Genomic DNA, 21,607 nt, shown 5'->3' on the forward strand with positions numbered 1-21,607 from the left:
GGTTTGTATTGTACATAGTTTAACCAAGTGTTATTTGAGCTGCTTATTAATATTAACTTGTACTTGTCTCTCTGCTTGTTATTGGTTAAAAATGAAAAGAGGATATGAGGAATCCATTTTATCAATGTAGCTGTGAACTCCATTAAAAAGACAAACTTAATGTACAAAGCATTTATTCAGCTCAAGTATTGTTGAAAGCTATACATATACAACATTACAGTCTGTCTGTATTTAGATATTTTATTTCTGGACAAAATGAAATGTACATAAAAATAAAACACTTAAAGTTGAATTTCAATATGTACTTGTGTAAGATGGTGATTTAAATGGTTCTGACGAGAAGAATGTGCTGAAATACAGTCATGGCCTTGCATCTCATGTCTCTAAATTTGTACAGAACTATCTAAATTGCTATTAGTTGCCCAGTCAAAACAACTTAAAAGAGTTTCAATCTCAAGCCTGAGAAACAAGCGTGGCATACAGCACTACATATGTTTTTGGTTTACTGTCATGCTAGTTATTCAAGAATACCCCAAATCAGTGAACAAAAGAAGATCTTTGAGGTCTCCTAAATTAATTACAAATAATTGAGTTTTTTTTTTTCCCCCTGTACAGACTCTTTATTCAGTGGGGGGATTGAAATGAAAGTAATTTATTTTTCTTTAAAAGAAAGTCAAGATGTCTAAAGATTGTGCTAAAGATTTCCCTAATTCTATTATAAAGACTCAACTCAACTGAAGAAATTACCATAGCAATAGAGGGCTTCAAAGCTCAATTTACCTATAGCATATGTGATCAATTTATCTATATAGTATTTTTTATGGAAACTAAACTTTCTTTTACAAAACAATTACTGTACACAATCCCAGCAAAATAAATGGATGAAGAAATATGTAAAGTAACTCATTTTTAAAGTCATGAATTGGGGATTGGAATACAAAGAGTTTCAAAGGTTAACCAAAGAAGCCAGATTAAGAATAATAATCCATGCTCATCTTCCCCTCATGATACTTAGGGACAATTCTGTTATTGTATAGAAAATAATAGAAATCCCATACGAAAAACAAAATCATTCACTTCTAAAGTAAGAACTCAATAACTGATTGAACTAAAGAGATTCTTCGACTGCAAATCAAACACAAATCATTCAGTTAAATGTCCATCTCTTGAAATCCTCTAATATATCTAGACAACCATTTATATCAGTACATTAACTAATTTTTCATGGAATTTAGAAGCTAATGTTAGAAAAGGCTCTGTCTGGCACAACAGGCAATAAAAACTTGACAAGTTCTAGCCGCTGAACATATTTGCCCAGATAAATCTTGTTATTCTTGGGTTATTTATCACTTAGGAGTTAGTTGGCTCTTAGCAAATAAGAGAATAAGTGAGAAGAGGAAAATCAATTTTTTAGGGTCCTTTGATTATTGGACTGTGACTTTCTGTGCTGATCTGTCCTTTTGTAATCCAAGATTCAAGATGAGCTAGAACTATGCTTCAATCTCCATCTCTCTATCCTGCTTTCTAATCTTCCCAAGAAATGTCTCTTTTACTTTTTCGTAAACATGCAGAACATAGCTAAGTAACATTCTATGAATTAAATTGTTTTTCTGTAGTTTTTCTTTAGAAGTAAAACAAGATAAGAAGAAAATATGGAGCAAACTTCCAACAAGGATTTCAATTTTCGTGTTTTTGTTTTTGTTTTGTTTTGTTTTGGCAGCTGGCTGGTATAGGGATTGAACCCTGGACCTCGGTGTTATTAGCACCATGCTCGAACCAACTGAACTAACTCGATCGCTCCTCAATTTTTAAAAATCCAAACTTGTAGAAATCCTTTTCTGTGTCTGTACACACTTAATTCAAACTGCTACATCATCAACACCTCCATCTGTAATATAGGAAAATCATGATGACATAGACCTTTCACTCCAAGGAAAATTTATTTGTATCCATATACTCTTTTTGTTTTAGACAGGATGTGGGTAGAGGAAGATGATCAATATGAAGGCTCAAAGGTTCAGATCAAAAACTTTATTAGACTAAGTTGTTGTTTCACCAAACTGATGAAGTTTTAACTATGCTGAAAAATGCATTTGTTATTTGGGAAAAATAACCTTTCAGCAGCACTAAGGAAATCACCATCTCTTCAATCTTATCTCTTTATGACTAAAAACAATGAATTGTCATGATATGGTTTCAGTTGGGCATTTTTGGGTCCATGGCTCTCAGGAGACTTTCTCTGCATGAGTGGAAGGGGCATAACTGTTAACAGTACATGCTAAAGTTCTGGAAGTGATTATTCTGCAAGTAATTAAGATACTTGTTAAATTTAAAACTGTGGACTGGGAATCTTCAGGTTCCTACATTTCAGCAATAAACTGTAAGCCATATTTTGCACAGAATAGATTAAAAAAAATCATGAGAAGCCTGAGAAAGTGTTTTTCTTTTTCCTTTTTCCCACTGCTTTATATGTAAGCAGCAGCTTAACCAATATAAACAGCTCTCTGGAAAAGCAATTTGCATCTCCACTATCAGCTTTGAATGCCAAGTTTTAGCCTGAAGCAAATTTGATGGCCGTGTTTATAAACCTTTGAAAACTTGGTTGATGTACCAGTTTCAGACATTCTATTTATTTAACTACTAATCTATTAATCTATTTTATATTTATTATTTATCTTTACATTTCTATTCAAATAAAATGCAACTCAGTAGGTGCATTTAAAAATTAAATATTTAAAAACATCACTTTGCATAAAAATAATTACTATTTAGCTAGCCTGTAGGTGACAAACATTGAATATATTTATAGCCTAAATGGAATCCCAAAAGACTGATTGCTAGGTCAGGCTTTTCTCAGGAGTCCCATGCATATCAAGAATGACTGCTGGGGTTGGGTACATAAGGGAAACAGTTTAAAAATTGTGTTTATATCTGATAATACAAATTCATGGTAATGGTTAATATTCATTGAATACTAAAGGATGAGTCAGGCAGTTCTTGTGTGCGCCCTCACTTTGCTGTGTCAGGCAGTTCTCATGTGGTTCCTCCCTTAAGCATTGCAAATCTGAGGCAGGTGTTATGCCTGTGTTGCAAGAGGAGACTGATGCTTAGCAACATGAGGTCACCTGCCTGAAGTAGCACAACTCTCAAGTGATAGATCCAGCAGTCAAATCCTATCTCTAGCTCCAGAGACTGACTTTTTAAACCATTACTCCTGTCTGTTACTCCAATTTATTTTTAATTTTTCAAATTGCATTGAAACAACTTCTACAGAAAATTAGCACATTTCATACGAACATAGGCATAGTGTCATTACATGGAAAAAGAGATAACTCATTTAGAGAATCCATTTTTCCCTCCAGCTGTTTGCTGTCTCTCTTATTTGTTGAGGATCCTGGGGCAAATCCCAGCCCTGCCCCTGCTTAGGCAGAAACTAGTTCTGATTGCCCATGCCAATCTGCTACTGCGGTAGCCAGGATTGTCCCCCAAACCACTTCTTGTGAAAACATTTTTGATTTGGGGTCAGACGTGTCTTGGAGCTTGATAATTATGAAAGTTGTGGGTCAGGGATGAATAAAGCTATAATGTAATTCTGAATTACCCCAAATTCCTGCACAGGAATCTCCTTTCCATGTTTAGGAAACTTTCAGCAATGTGACTTCAGTTTCCCTCAGAAACGATTCAAGTAATTTTAATGTCGTATTTGTTTAGCTCTTTTTCTGTCCTTTCATAATGTCTTTCTGCTATTCCTGTGTAGGTTTTAGATTGGATATTCTCACAGAAGCAAAACAAAATGCATGAGGGTATTTTCTGCATTAAACTTAAATGGGTGGGGAGATTTGAAAGGATTGCTCAATCCTCTCTTCTGATAGATGTTTCATTTTCCTTGCTTACCACTTTTTATTCTTAGAACAAACACACCAAAAAATTATAACTATTTTCTTGCTTTAATTTTTCAAGTTTCTCAGAAACCCAGCTCTGTCCAAAAAACGGGGACTGGAATACACTTAATGCTTTTGACTCTTGTACCCTAGTCTTCTGACTATGACGGTGATACTTACAATCATTTAATTTTTTTCACTCAGGTTTTGCTCATGTTCAAAATTAATACTCTTTAAAAGAACCATAACTGCAAAGGCAAGTTATACTCCATTGTTTTAACTAGAATCATGCTCAAGTTCAACCCTGTTATAAATAATCTGTGAACTCTCTCTTCATTATTAACTGAACCCCGATCTCTACCTTTTTATTTTTCCCTTAATTTTAGGGAAAATTAAATTTATCATTAAAATAACACATGTTCAAAGCTGAAATATTTACAATATTTCATTCTATGTAAATTATAAAACACCAGGATATTAGATGATTTTTAAAATGTCTTTCATTTTATTTAGTTCACAGGGTTTTTATTTTGTTTTTTTGGTCAAGTATTGTCAGTTATCACTGATGTAGTCATTTTTAGTGGGAGGTTTTGAAGTATGTGTCTCCACCCCCTATATACACATTTACTTCTTTGTGCAATGTGCCCTCACTTAGGCATCTACAGCTTTCCTCATTCGGGCCTCTGCCTGTAGCAGAGCCAAAAAACGAAGCACAAAATTTTTGGTGAATTTATTTTTTGAAAATTTGGGAGAGTTAATGGTTTTGACCAAAAAAAGTTTTCCTGTTTGTTGCTTTCTTTTCTTCTAGCTTGAAATATGTATATCAAAAAGGGAGGCCTTGGAGCAGGAGGGCACAGACTGTGCATCATATCTAGCAGGGTTTGCGGGACAAGTTAAGATCAGGCAGAGCCAGTCTCTCCTTGCTCATTCCCCTCACTCAGAATAGGTGATCCTATTCACACAATGAAGAAAAGGAGTTCACTAGTGGAGGCAAGTTTATAAATGCTGGTGTGTCCCCTGGAAAGAGCTTGAGGAAGGCTATTGGGGTGTGGGGATCTGAGAGCAGAAGGTACTTGCTTCTAGATGGAAGCTGAGGAAGCAGCAAGCCTTGCAACAGAGTTGAGATGGCTGTAGGGAGTATCTGGGACATCGAGAGTGGGGTGTAAAGAGTCTCATGAGAGCAGCAGAATTTTTCTCCTGTAGCAAAGAGCGGTATGACCTTGACGAAGCCCAGCCTACCCACCAGGCCTGGAGGTTGGGACCAGGAGTACGCAGGAGTAACCTACCAGACCTGACAGCTGGAGACCACAGAAGATGTGGGTCTCTGGGCAGACTAGCCTAGGCTATGATGAATGAGGATTAGGTGCCACCTCCTGCCAACACCGTGGCACTATACGAGGATACATACACATTTATAGAAAGATTTGTATTATCCTTTAATTCTATTTTCCCACAAACTTTTTGAAGTACCCTCATATAAGCCCTGTGAAAATCTTATGAAACCTTGGGAACAGGTTGATAGAACCCCTAGATAGACTGAAATTGAACTCAATTGGATGAGATTTAGTATTCTCCATATGGTGGAATTTGAGCTTAAGATAAAAATTAAGTTAGGGAAAGGTAAAATTACATTTTTTTCCACAATTGATTATGTGACTTGAAATTAACATCTGCTAGATATTATTTTGTTCATTCAATGGAATTTGTTGATATATATTTTGCAGAAGGTGCACTGCTAGCACACTGATTGTGAAACAGAGAGGCTTTAAATATAGATATACCTATAATGAAGGATGAAGTAATTTATTAAAATGTAGAGAGGATTTTGTGACCTTTACAATGTTTCCCATCCAGTACAAGTTCATAATTTTATATTAGTTTAAATAACCATCAAAAATAATAGTTTTGGACTAAAGGGATAATTATAGAGGTATGAAAGAGAGGGCTAGAGGGTAAATAATATTTTTAAATTCTACCTTGTCATTTTTTCTCCCCCTTTTGAGTTACATTTTTACGAATTGTGAATAAGTGCAGAACTTAGTTCCTAAAACTGGCACACTGAAAGGAACAGAATTTTTAGGAAATCTTATAGACCCCTGCTATGGGAGATGCATTGCTGTGGATATAGGACTCAACCTAACTCATTGGGCTACAAGTAAAACATTCTTTCCATGATGCTCCAACTACACTTTCTCCCTTCTTCCTGAGGTGTCCTACCTGAATATTTGTAGAATCATATTCCTAGGCTAGTGTTATGGTTTGAAAATGTGTTCCAAATATCCCCCAAATTGCACAGAGGTGTCTCCTGGGTCTCTCAGGTAGGGCGTAAAGGAGACTGAGAGGGGGAGGGTAATAAGCCACCTGTGTAACATTCCACCTGAGTATTCAATCATTCATTTGATGTATTTATTGAATGCCAAGAATATGTCTTGCACCAGTATAGGTCCTAAGGGTACAGCAATGAACAACACAGACAAAGTCCCTGCCATCATGGAACTTAGGATCTAGTGGAAGAAGACAGCACTCACTAAATACATACGTTGTATGTGTGGTGGTAGTAAGTGCTGTAAAGATAAATGAAACAGGAAGGGTGCAGAGGTTTATTATTTCTTTTTTTAACATTAGTGTTTGGAAAGGTGGCTCTTCTATTCTGTGGTGACATTCAAGGAAAGTGAGGCAGCTAGTCATATAGATATCCATGGCAAAAGGACTACAAGGACAGTGTATAGCAGTTGTAAATGCCTGAGGCAGGGCTTGCTTGGTGAGGTTTTGAGGAAAGGCAAAAGGGCTGGAGTAGCTGGAGCAGGGTGAGCACTGGAGGGAACCTCAGAGAATGAGGTGAGAAAGGAAGCAGGATTTCAACTTTATCTATGAACGCAAAAGCAATCCTCAGAGGGTTCTGAGCAGATATGTGACATGATGTGACTTATGTTCCAAAAGGACCACTCTGCCCTATGGAGAATGGATTGTAAGGGGTGAAGGATGGATACAGGAGGTCAGATATGAAGCTGTTGTCACAATACGGGTGAGAGATGTGTTTAGACCTAGACCATGGTGGTAGCAGGGTTGGCAGTGAGAAATTGTTAGATCCTGGAGATATGACAAAGGTGAGCCTAAGGTTTACTGGTGGACTGGTTGTGATATGTGAGAGAAAGGGGAGTCAATGATGCCTTATTTGTTTTTTATATACAGGTTACATGTGAAGATAGATGCTTTATAAAAGCAAACATTTCAAAACCTGCTTTGAAATTAGCTGAAAGTTAACAGATGCGCATGTCCCTTCTGATCCCTATTAACCCATATGTTTGGTTCATCTCTTTGGAAACCGTGGAAGAAAAGGAATTAATTTTTTATGTTTTGAAAAGTTCGTGTATCTTCTTAGGGTCCATTCTGACCGTCAATTTATTGCTCTTAAACACATTATGAGATTTGCATAGTTCTTTTCTTCAGGTGTCACTTTAAAAAAATATATAAATAACTCTTCCATACCGTATAGGACTTACTTTGTATTGATCCATTGTTGAAAATTTGAGAGAAAAATTATTATTATATTAATTTGAAGGAAGAAGCTAAAAAAGAAGAGGAGCATGTGAATTTCTTCCTGTTCAGTTTTAGCCTATTATATCTAATTCATTGTCTAAGAATACAGATATTCTGTAAATAGGGCAGGAGTTCCAAATCTGGCTTTTATGAAGGCTAAGAAGCTCATAAAATTGCACATTTTTTTCTTGGAAGACAGATCCTATTTTTCATAATATTTACAAAAGGATCTTTCAAAGTAAAAAATTTTAAGAACCATGAAATTGGATGATTAAGGAATTATGAAGTGATGGATGGGACCAAAGTTACCCATTAATTAGCTAAATTAATAAAAGAAAATTTTGAAAGATTTATGGAGGATTACTTTAACCATCTGCAATTTAAAAAATTACTTTTGATTTGGCTAGAAAGTTATTTTATATATTTTTAAACGTTTGAATAAAAATTGAACAAATAAAACAATAATTTAAACTTTTAAAATATTACCTTGTTCTAAAATGTCTGGAAACATATTTGGGGCATACTTTAAAATCATGTGTTGGCACCAGAATTAACTGTTAATCTACAAAACATTTTCAAAATCTGTGAGTACTAACATTAGAATTGAACTTGGTTTCCGCTGAGATGTGCAGTCAAAACTTTGAAAACAGGAAGAACGCTGCATATCACAAAATGAAAAGGCTGTAATAATTTATGTGGCTAGAAAAAATTAATTGATTGTGCAACTGGGTATGTCATTGTGCCCTGGCTAATACATGTAATCAATATAGATGTACTGCAGTAGGGCAATTGGTGCAAAACTATTATGCTTGGACATTCAATATGTGGAACTGATATTCATTTAGAAATGTAAATATATGTGGTGGTTGAATAGTCAGTTATAGCCAATAGTTGACGCTGACTCTTCTTACATTATTGTTAAAAAACAAAACAAAACAAAACAATAACAATTCTAATTGTTTCCTTTTATATTTGGGAATTTATATTAATTCTCTTAGGCCTCTGGGATAACATTTAGTGTTCTTTTGTTGCAGAATAATAGCTTGATAGTTATAGCAGTTAAGTGTCTTAAATACTATCTTTATCCCTAAATATATGGCTGCTAACCAGTGATCCTGGGGAAGAAGTAGTTCTATGCCAAATAAAGACTCTGCAGGACAGAATAATTAGAACATTTCTAAGTTGTATTTCTATTTTTTTCTCTCTACATTTATGTGTATTTAAGTTGATAAAATTCAGTGAGGGCTGGCCGTTTAGCTCAGTTGGTTAGTGTGCAGTGTTATAACACCAAGGTTTGGATTCACGTACTGGCCAGCTGCCAAAACTTGACTTTCAAATTTGCAGTCAGTTTCTTTGGCTTATATCTTTATAGTTGTAAAAGATGTGTTAGTCTTGAAAACAAAGTGGAAATAAAAGTATAAAGGTTCCAAAGTTGTCTTTAACTCTGACATCTATATGCCTAAAAGTTTTGAATCGGAAATGTGCTTAGAGTTGTCAGGTGTTCTTTTCCAGTAATGCTGCAGCAGACACTAATAGTGTCCTGCCTGTGTCTTTGCTCCCGTTACCACTTTGGTCCACAGTAGCTCAGCTTCCAACTGCCAGCATCTTCATTTCTTTCCCTGATGGCCAGAAGTGCCCAGGAGCTAATGCTTTGCAGACCTCCAACAATGACTGGATCAGTCCTTGACCAATGATCAAGTGGAATAACTTGAATGTGTGTGTTGTATGTAGGTTGACCAACCCCCATAGGAATAACTTGTTGGACGGCACACACTTTATTAAATTTCTTCTTTTCCCTGCCTCACTTCTCCACTTTTTCAGTTCTCCACTGCATTATTGATGTATCCTATAATCACCTCCACTAGAAACTATATTCATTCAAATCTTTGAGGAAATGCTTCTGAGGAATCCACACTAAGACAAACATAGATTGTAACATTTTATTTGATTGTGATATTTGCTCTCAATCATAAATGTAAAGTAATATCTTTTGTGAGTATAGATTTTAAAATCACATTTACTGAGGTATAATTTACATATAAGAAAGAACAGTCATTTTAGGTGTACAGTTTAATAAATTTGTATACAGCTATGTAACAGCCACCATTACAATCAAAATATAGAACTTCTCCATCACCCTAAAATGTTCCCTCATGCCCCTTTGGAGTTAATCCCATACCCTGCCCAATCTGCCTTCTCTCTCTCCATATTAGTTTTCATTATTCTAGAATTTTGAATAGAAGGAAGCATAGAATATGCGCTCTTTTTGTCTGGCTTTCTTTGCTCTGCATTATGTTTTTGAGATTCATTTATTGTGTGGTCCCTGAATCAATAGTGGTTTTTTTTTTTTTTTTTTTTTTTTGGCCAAATAGTATTCCATTGCAAGGAAATACTACAATTTGTTTATCCATACACTTGTTGATGGACATTTGGGTTGCTTCCTGTTTTGAATAAGTCTGCTTTGAGTACTTGTGAACGAGCCTGTGTATGGATCTATGTTTCAGTTATTTTGGGAAAATACCTGAGTGGAATTTTGAGTTGTATGATAAGGATACTTTTATCTTCAAGAAATAAACGAACTGGTGTACAAAGTGGTTTTACACGCTTTACATCCCACCAACAACCTATCAGATTTACAGTTGCCTTCTGGCCTTCCCAATAGTAGGTATTGTCAGCATTTTTAAATCTTAGCCATTCTAATAGTATCTTATTGTGATTTTAATTTGTATTTTCCTCATGGTTGGTGATGCTAGATATCTTTTCAGATGCTTATTGGCTATTTACATATCTTCTTTTTGTAAAGTATCTGTTAAAAGTTTTGCCCATTTTAAAATTATTGAGTTGTATAAGTTCTTTATATATCTGGATAGAAGTCCTTTGTCAGATATATGCACTGCAAATAATTTTCTTCAGTCTTGCCTTTTCATTTCCTTAATAGTGTTTTTAGAAGAGCAGAGTCTAACTTGTCATTTCTTTTTTTTTTTTTTAAGGTTATTGCTTTTTTGTTTTCCTAAGAAATATTTGCCTACTCTTTATTTTCTTCTGGAAGTTTTAGAGTTCTAGCTTTTATGTTTTGGCCTATCATGTATTTGGAGTTATCTTTTGTGTGTTGTGTAAAGAAAGGGTTGAAGTAGTTTTTTTCAAATAAACATACAGTTTTTCCCAGTGACATTTGTTGACAGGACTATCTTTTTGCCATTTAATTATTTTGACGGACATGTAAAAGATTGATTGAGCATATAAGGGTACTTCAGGAAGTACATGGAAAGATTTGTGTTATCTTTTAATTCTATTTTTCCATGAACTTTTTGAAATTTCCCTGTATATAGGATCTACTTTTGGCCACTACTCTGTTCCACTGGTCTATATGTCTGTACATTTTGATATGTTTTGATTTCACTTTTCTTCATTTAAATATATTTTCTAAGTTTCTTTTTCTTTCTAATTAATTAATTCTTAAAATGATACATAATAATTGTACATATTTATGGGATATGTGTGATATTTTGATACATGTATACAATGTATAATGACCAAATCAGAGTAACTGGGATATCCATCACCTCATACAATGATCATTTCTTTGTGTTGGGATCATTCTAAATCTTCCCTTCTAGCTATTTTGGGATATACAATAAATAGTTGTTAATTACCGTCACACTACTATGCTATCAAACACTAGAACTTATTGCTCTGATCTAACTGTATTTTTGTGCCCATTAACCAACTTCTCCCTGTCTCCACTCCCCTCTATCCTTCTCAGCCTCTGGTAACCACTATTCTATTCTCTACTTTTATGAGATCAATTTTTTTAGCTCCCACATATGAGTGACAACATATGATATTTTTCTTTCTGTGCTTGGCTTATTTCACTTAACACAATGCATAATGTCCTCCAGACTCATCTATGTTGCTGAAAATGACAGGATTTTAATGTTTTTTTAAATTGTCTAAATAATATTCCACTGTGGATACATATCACATTTTCTTTATCCATTCATCCATTGATGGACACTTAGGTTGATTCCATATCTTGGCTATTATGAATAGTGCTGCAATAAAACCGGGAATGCAAATATCTCTTTGACATACTGATTTTCTTTCTTTTGGATAGATATCCAGTAATAGGATTGCTGGATCATATGGTATTTCTATTTTTTGTTTTTGAGGAGCCTCTGTACTGTTTTTTGCAATGACTGTAGTAATTTACATTCCCACCAACAGTGTATAAGAATTCCCCTTGCTCTGCATCATTGCCAGCATTTGTTGTTTTTTTTCTTTTTGATAATAGCTGTTTTAAATGTAGTGAGATGATATCTCATTGTGATTTTGATTTCCATTTCCCTGATGATTGGTGATGCTGACTGTTTTTCACATATTAATTAGCCATTTGTATGCCTTGTCATTTTCTCAACCCATAGTATATTTAAAAATATGTTGCTAATTTCTAAATATTTGGTTTTTTTTTCAGACATCTTTTTGTTACTAATATTTATTTTAACCTCATTGTGTTCCAAGAATATACTCCACATGATTTCAATCTCTCTAGATTTACTGAGATTTATTTTACAGGCCAGCACACTGTCCATTTTAGTGGATGCTTTGTTAATATGCTTTTAAAAAGAATGTGTATTCTGCTGTTTGTTATAGTGTTATATAATGTCAATTATGTTAAGTTGGTTGATAATGTTTAGGTAGTCTATATCCTTGCAAATTTTGTGTATACTTAGTTTTCAATTACTGAGAGAAGGATATTAAAATATGAAACTATTGACATTAGTTTTGTCTATTTCATCTCTCATTTCTGTCACTCTTTGCTTCATGTATTTTGAAGCTTTGTTATTAGTTGTATACACATTTAGGATGTTATGTCTTCTTGACAAATTGAGTCATTTTCATTATGAAATGTCCTTCTTTATTTCTGGTAATATTCCTGAATCTTAAGTATAGTACATCATTTAAAAAATATTAACATAGCCACTCCACCTTCCTTTTCATTAGTGTTTTTACAGTGTACTTTAAAACAAAAAAATTATTTTATCATTAACCTACCCATGGTTTTATTTTTATAGTGTGTTTCTTGAAGACAGCATATAGTTGAGTGTAGTGGATACTGTGATGTGTCACTTGTACTCCCATTCAATAAAAGACTTAATACCCTAGCATTTAAGAGTGCTATCAGCGGACAGCTTCAGCTTATAGCTCCTTCATGAATTGTCTCTGTTCCAGAGGGCTGCCTTATCATGTCTTTTGAGAAATTACATTTCTGGCTCTAGTTAACATATCAGCATATCAGGAGAAGATAAAGCTAATTTGAGTATTTTGATTCCTTGTAGAATTTCCTCCCCCTCCCTTTTTTTAAAAAAAATTTTAACCCAATAATTTATTGGAGTTTGGTAAGATTACAAATTAATAATGTTTCCAGTTATTTGGAGACAGAGAATTTTGTTGAAATCAAGCAATTGGGGAGATGCTTAAATATGTCCAAGCCTGATGATACAGGCCAAGTTGAATATTAATTGGAACAGGCAGTCAGTGTAGAACATTGACCTGCTAAAGTCAGGCCACCCTTTGGGCCTCGGTCACCCCCAACCCTGACACATGCAACCGGCCCAGGAATGACCCCCAGGCCACAGCAAGAAGGGCCCGGGGTTCCTAAGCTGGGTCGATGGGGGGCAAGGGCTTTTGCCAAACCCCCTAACATCTGCACCCAAATCAGCAATGACAGAGCCACTGCTGGAAGCCCCCCAGTCTCGTCTGTGGGAATGAGGGGGGTGCCACAGGCCTCAATCCCACCCTCCTCCTTCCTCCTTTTTCCATCCCATTTCCTTCCCCTTCTCCCTCCCCCTCCCTCCCAACTGTTCCACACCAACATCATTGAATGTTGAAAAATAATATTAATAAAAAAAATAAGTTAATTAAAAAAAATAAAGTCAGGCCACCTTGACAATTTACTTCTGTGGTTAGGACTTATTCCTTCCAATTGATAAGTCCTACTTGCTGACTCACTTCTGTTGGACATATTATTACTTGTGGATTGATAAGAATTAGAATTTCAAACAGAGGCTTCACCTGATTGCTTTTGAAAATAGAACAAATATAAGACTCTGGTCTTAATCTTTGGTCTTAATGGATTGATTTTTATTTCTAAAATTTACCTGATTTTTCCAATATTTAAAAAGATTGAACAATGTTCACTACTTTTGCCCTAATAAATAGTATATTTGAATTTACTATTTTTACTTTAAATGGGCATTTTAGTTTTTTTTGTTTGGTTTGGTTTGGTTTGGTTTGTTTGGTTGTTTTTAAATACTGAAACATGTAATGGTACATCTTCTTTTTACATTTATCTTCTCTGGATATATACACTTTTAACTTTATAATATGTTAATTATCAATATCAAAGACTATATATAGATAATCACTTCTTTTATGAATCACCTTTATACTCCACCTTTGTTCTGACGCTTTCATTAAATTCTATAGGAAATCAAACAATTATCTGCACAAGTTTAAAAATTTTAAGAGGCATTTATGCTACTAAGCTTCCTCTTCTACATTAATCTATGGAAAGTGGTCTTTACATGAATTTCATGCACTTTGGAGCTGGGAACAGATAACATATATTAATGTATAAAGGTTCATATGTTCTGTAAAATATGCCAATTCTAACATCTTTTAAAAAAATTGATTTAGATGAGACAGAATCAAAATAAAATGCCAGGACCAAGTGGCAAAAAATGTTGGTCTAGTCTCAACAGCAGCATCAAAAACAATGCCAATTTTGTTTATTCCTCTACCCTCTGCAAGTGTCCTGCAAGTGTATTCACATAGTATATCTAAATTGTTAATTTTCAGAGGTAGTCAATTTCCAATTTGATAACTGAATGAAAAAGGTAGAAAACATTTACTGAAGGCATACGAGGTCCCAATTACTGTCCTAGGTGCTTTACATATGTTATCTCTTTTAATCCTAAAAGTAGCCCCATGAGATCTATAGATGCAATCACTTATGTTTTACTGGTCGTGAAACTGAGGTTCACAGAAGTTAAATGAGTAGATGTTGAATCTGCCTCCAAAGTGGGTGCTCCTCTTACACTTTCATTTTGTTCTTAATTTTTGGACATATAAATCCATGTTAGATATAAACAGGTGTTTTTGTATTAATTTTCTAGAAGTCTGGCAAAAATGCCAATAAATCTCTGAGCATGTATTTCATTTTATTTTATTTTTTGATAGTAAAGATGTATAAAGAAATTTATAAATAGAGAACCGTAATATTTGTATTTGAAGAATAGTTTATTCCAAATAAACTATTATTAAAAAATTATATGAATATTATATGAATATATTATTTGAAAATTATATGAATAGTTTATTCCAAATAATGTACATAAAATATTTAAAACTCATGACCTAGATACATTAATGTTGTACAGTAGTATTTAAATTACTAACATTTAAAAATTCACTTTTTAGTCACACCCTATTCCAAATCAAAGGGCTATGATACAATATTAACCAAATACCCAAACAATGGTAGAGGCTCAACATAGCTACCATTGTGACTTGAGGGTCTTTCCCTCAAGGTGACTATTTACCCTAGCATTTGGTCTTTTGTAAGAACAGGAGTAGGCACATAGCATATTTTGATGTTAGTAGCGCACAATGTGTGAAATAATATAGCAATATTTAATGTTATAAAAACCATGCAAACTATTATCTTTAGTAGCTTTACTTCAAGTGAACAAATTACATGGGAAGATGTATTTTAGAAAGCATATAGATTTTAATTTATAACTATTAATGATATACAACAGATTTAACTGGCAAGACTAAGGCATGGTTATAATTTCTGCTTAACATTCTGTTTCTCAGCCACTGCTTAGCTTTACCCTACCCCAAATATGTCTTTTTTTCTTTTTGCATGTTACTAATTTTTTACTTTATTAGTATTAAAGGTATTTGAGGAGATTAAATAATATTTTAAATATTGGGCTCTTGATTTGTTGCAGTCATCTTTTAAAAATTTTATTTAACAAGATATTATTAGGCCCCTACAATGTTCCAGGGATCATACCATGTGCTGAGAACACCAAGATGAATTTTTTAAGGAGTTTACACATTGTAGATTGGTAAAAGCAATTTATATCACATGACTAATGTAATAATTTCATATCATATCATATCAATGTGACCTAATATGTAAGATAAATTGCTTTGGTAACCCAAATGAGGAAATAAAATATTTTGTCTGTAGATAGCATGGTGGGACATTCTAGTTTAGGTTCGTCCACTGCCAGATCCTGTGACATGGTTTGAGTGCAAGTAATTTATTCGGGAGTTGGGGAAGTGAGGCTGGGAAGGAAGGACAGCCAATAAAAGACTTGTGGATAAGTAGAGGTATATTTACACATGGGGCTGGAAACAGCATAAAAACAATCTGGGCATTCTCTGAAGCCATAACACTAACTGGGAACCTTCAATAAAGCATCCAAGCTCGATTCTAAGACATAGAAGAAATAATTTTGGAGGGCTCAGATTGAAGTTATTCCTACACACAAAAATGATCTTATGAGCTCATTCTCGATGCAGTGTATATTTTTCAGATTTCCCTAGCAAGCCCAAAGTACCTTGAATGCTCAGCTTGAAAATATCAGACCAGTGTGAAGTTGACATTCTTTTCTAAGGGTATCTCACTTGTGGGCATGCTCTGTGAAGTGAGTAGGTAGCTTTTATTATTCTTTTTTGCTTAGGATTTGATAAGAATTTGTGAGGCAGATTGTTGGAGTTGATCGAAGAGCCCCCAATAATAACAATTATTTTCTACACATTCTACACAATGTGAGAAATAAAATAATGAGTCCTTTTGGAGGCCAAAATATCAACTCTTTTATTGATAGAGGCTCTGTATAAAAATGTGATTTATTGTGAGAGCCAAATGACTGATATCCACACCCCAGAATTAGGCTGACTTACCCAACAGTTGGGGAATGTGCTTTTCCACGTGGATGGCCTGCTCAGGAAAGACTGAGCAAGGTGAAGAGAATTCCTACTCTTGCAGAGCCAGCTCGTTTTCAAATGGATAACAGGTAGAGCTGAGTTGAACATGCCCAGATATTCTTTCTATGTTTACTGCTCAGATATACTACTCTGCTTTCCAGAGGTAAAGATTGTGAAGGAGCAGATGTGGGCCAGGAGTGCCTTTAAAACAGTGTCTATAGAAATCCTGATTCGAGTTGGAAAGGTGGCAGGGGAGGAATGTTCCCTCTTTCTTTCTTTCTTTTTTTTTTTTTTATTTTCCAGAAATTATGTAAAAACCATTAGAGAGAAAATTAGGGAAAAATCTGATCTAATATTTTGGTTGTTTAGAACAAAAGGAAGAAAATCCTTTATTTTATAACTACTCTTAAAGATAGCACTAAACAATAGGAATTTTTTGTTTGTTTAAAATCTGGTCACTATATTGTGGGTATCACCTTTGTTCTAAACAGGAAATTTAAAACACAGTTCAAATAATACATTTAACTGAAATTTAACTTTGCTGGATATTAAGCCTAATTTAACAGTATCACAATACTTTTTAATTTAATGTGTGTATAGCATATTCTATAGAACATCTAAGTGGAAAGATATCACATTCAAAAAATGGCACGGTGAAATTCGTTGGGGAAATACTGAGCTAGTAAAGTTTTATAGGCTCCCTCACCCTGACTGTGGAACTTCTTAAAACATTTAAAATTTGAGTCTAATTTGTGAGTATCCTAGAATTTTCAAAACTTACTCGACTGCTGTCCTTTCTTTCACAGAGTACTTCATAGGACCAATCTGTTTTTGGATCGTGCTTTGGGAAATACTGTATCTCAATTTTTGAAATTCTTTCATATATTATTTTATGTTCTAAAAGCTATCTTCTTGGGTTGGCAGTGAAATAAGAATATGAAACATGAGGAAATTGAGATGTTAGGTTATGTTATTGCCTCAAGCCACAGGACCAGAGAGGCCTGGGAGTTGAACTTGGGTCTTCTGACTCCCACTTTGTTATCCTTTCCATGGTGGTGTTAACTCTTATTAAGTACAATGTAAAGTCTATGTGTATGGGTCAATACAGTCAGTGAAAAAGTGAAAAGAAAACTAACTTAAGCATTTAATAATAATAAAATATAACAATTTGAGAAAATCGACATTATTAAAAATAAATGTTTAGATATATTTTCTCTTACTGAATTGATGAGTAGTGTGGAGGCATGTATAAAGGACTGAATTACTATGTTTTTGTGCCGAATGGTTTTCTTGACTTTAAATCCAGTTCATTCCTCCGACTTTGAGATAAGGTGCTTAGCTTGCATCCATTTTTTTTTTTTTTAAGCAAAACTCTGCTATGATTTAAGTAGAATTTATTTCTCTCTTTTATAAATATTAGAAAACTTTCTCTTTCACTTGATATTTGAAGATGAAGGATTCATTTATATATACTAACCGTTAGATAAAAACTACTATACAAGAGATTGTGAAGAAAATAAACATAAACTTAATCCTGATTTCTGAAAAGCTATTTCTTGTGAAACAGGAATGGGATAAATTGGTAATCCAACCTCTTCAAAAAGTGATTTTGTAATTTTGGTGCTAAGGCCTTTACTCATAAAAACATCATCTACTCATTTGCATGACATTTTATGGGTCAAACATCCCCTTTAGCTGAAGCTAGGCTGGTGAAACATTTAGTATAGAGAAAAGATTTTCATGTTTGAACAAACTTTATGCATTAGCTGATGGTGAGGGATTCTACTATTTTGGATCTTCTCACCTTTTTAGGAGTATTTTTGTTCAGGGTTAATATTTACTAGCAGTTAAAAATTACATGGAAATACATGGGATTTAAATCTGTTTCTAGAATGATTTACGCGTGAGTAAATCCTGTAAACCATCACCCAAAGCATATTTATGATTTCAAATATCTCTGCTTCCACTACTCTTCTGCAGGCAGGTAGCATCTTGATTTGGAATCAAGTCCTCTAGGAGAGAGAGAAGTAGTTAAAATGCGTTTTTCAGGGTATTCTCTCAAAGTTTTATCCTATCATTGAATCCTTTTGAAACCAAAATATAGGCAATTGTGTCAGCATTCAATTTTTACATTAATTAATTGAGGAGGACAGTTTGTACTGTCTGAAATGTGTTGACTTGACTCCAGAATAAATAGATAAAAAGCCAGATCAGTTTTTGTTTGAGAAATTGGAAGTAGAATTGAAAAGTAGAAGGAGGTTGGAAAAGGTGCTCTATACAGATTTGCTTTATAAGCTGTGTTGATTTCACCTAGTGTAAATCATTTTACTTCTCTTGAGTCTCAAGTTCATAATCTGTGAAATAGATGTAATAATACTTACCTCTAAGGACTATAAGGATTAAATAAGATAAAGTTTATAAAGTAACCTAGCACGGTGCTTTACACATAATGGACACTCCATGAATGCTAGCTGCTATTATTGATTTTAGTACAGGATATCTTTTAACTTGAGAATCCAGATGGAATGTTAAAATCAACACCACCACCACAATATTGTTTTATTTTAAGATTACCACAGAAGCAAGCACTATAGGTTTCTTGAAAGTTCTTGAGGCAAAGCTATTTATAAATGGCTTTGTTCTTTTCACTACCTATGTTTATGTGTACATAAATGCACCTTCAGTCTAAACCAATAGTTCTCAACCACCTGCATATTAGATTCTACAAGGGAGCTAGGGAGCATTAAAAAAATATGGATGTTCAGGCCCCCACTTTTTACCACTTAAATCAGAATCTCAAGGGTGGAGCCAGTGTATTAGTAGTTTTTAAAAGCTCCTCAAGTAGGTGCAGCCATCACTGAGAATCTTCAGCCAACTATCAGTCTGGCTCCAGGACTGATGAATCATGTTTATAAATTGTCTGAAAACAATCAAATTAGGTTAAGGATATGAGTGGCATCTTAGGCTGTAGTTCCTAATCACTCTGCCTAAATCTTTAACTGCCTGGGTTATGGGCAAGATCAGAAACTTGCAATAAAGTCAAGTTTAGCAGAATCTGCATAACAGGCTGCTGGAAAGTGCAAAAAATGTAAAGTGAACAAGGGAGTTTTCAACTGGAGAAACACTGAAAAATGGTAGGTTATTGTTTATTAATATGCCCTCCATTTTACCATTATTTTAAAAGAAATCATGACCGACTCTTAATCAAGGCTGACCTCAGGAAATTTTAAAAGGTGAGAATGAGCAAGGCCTGGGGTGTTTATATGGTGGCTTTCTTTTGCTATAAACCACCTGCCTGGATTCTTATTTGGGGATGGTTTATTCAGCCAGAGAGACAGAAGGAAGAGGGATGTTTCACTGTAAGATCATTTTGGAATTGACTAGGTGCCCAACGTGGAAGATACAGAGTCAAAGTTTGTTGATGTAAAGCAAACTTTTCCTCTGAAGCTCTGGATTTAATCAGCATTTGTGATCCTGGATCATATTAACATCCCAAGCAGTCGGCAGTAGTGGTGTTCATCTAGAGCATCAATCTTTTTGCCCATGTTGGAGTTGTAAATCTAGGTATTCAAAAGACTTTTGCAACTATAATCACAATGTGGACAATAAATGATTTTTTTTTATTTCTACGTGGTTTAGATAGCTGTCATTTTTCATAAAACTAGTATATTCATGATGACTGGAAAAAGACATTTATTTTTGCAGGTACATATATATTACAGTGAATGTATACACTGACACTATATGGCAGATGTACATAATATGCATTTCTCTGTTTCTAAAAGCATAAAGCTATAGTTAATATATATCACCAACCTTCTTATTCCTTCCCCCAAAACTATACATTGGATACAATATTAGTAAAGACATACTATGCTATAAATTATCTATGAACTGAGTAAAGAAACCAGAATTGACTATTTGCTTTGCTGGAATCTATCCAGTGATTGATTATTTTAATTCATAATATTTGGTCTTGTGAGAATGCAGGTGTTAGTACCTAAGTGAAAGAAGTGACGGCATCTGGAATAGTAGAAAGATTGATATGTGAACTACTGTAAGGAGAATGATAAATACACAAATGAAAATGTTTCCCATTATTATAAAACTCAGTATTAAAGTACTCTTTAATCTTGGATTGACTGCCTTAAACTAAAAAAGTATGCAAATCACTTGCTTTCTTCTTTTCTTTTTCTTTATATCTGACTTAGCCATCTTTTTAAACATATGGTTTTATATTGATGAATCCTTGTTTGTGCAGTCCATATACTCTTCTGATGTTTTACTGCAACCCAGTAGAATTTGCTGCAGTATTGAAAAGATATTTTACACGCTCAATGAATTTAGATTGAATGAATTTATGCCATTCAATATTCTAAGTAAATAGTTTTCTTGCCCTTAATTTCTTCAAAAGTAAGACTATTTTCTTATTACAGTATATGTTTTTATATATAATTGTATCCTAGAGATGTTAAAGGCATTTCATACATTTCAAAGATATATTCATTTTGCTTATTATAATGGATTGTATTAAAGAGTGTAATTTTGTCCATGAGGATCAAGACAGATTAGTTTTATTACATAAAGTTTTTTGATAATAAATTAACAAAAAATGTTTTACAAAACTTGGAAGAAAAGTAGTGCACATTGTAATTTCCCTCTGTCCTTAATGAATCTCAAAACAAAACAAAATATGTTTTGCTTTGGCCTAGCTTTATTTTTAGAAATTATGAAAATTCTTGTTTTAAAAAAATTGGTATTACCTCATGAGCAGTCAATAAAAATTAGTCAGACTCAAGTATTTTTGCACACTTGCTTGTTTTAAAGTGTAAATCACTTTCATCCCCAAAAGCTCGTAGTAGGGTATTTATAAATATTAGTTAAAGTACTATATCTTTTATCTGCTCTTTTCATCTTTTCCATCTGTTGCTCCTCTCGCAGCTGAACAAGAAGAATAAACTGGAATAAACCTTTCAAAGTTTGAAAGTATATATTGAACACCTTTACAAATTTTCACATGACTTCCAGGAAGATGGCAGACTACAGATGCCCAGAGCATGTTCCTCCCACAGAAGAAAATGGAAACAGGCCCACCACCACTGCCACTGCAGTCACTGGAGCCATTGTTTTGTTCTGGAACCCTGAAGAGCAGCAGTCTTGCAGGTGACCTGTTGCTGAAGCCA

This window comes from Cynocephalus volans, chromosome 6 (genome assembly GCF_027409185.1).
Source record: "Cynocephalus volans isolate mCynVol1 chromosome 6, mCynVol1.pri, whole genome shotgun sequence".
Taxonomy (NCBI): Eukaryota; Metazoa; Chordata; class Mammalia; order Dermoptera; family Cynocephalidae; genus Cynocephalus; species Cynocephalus volans.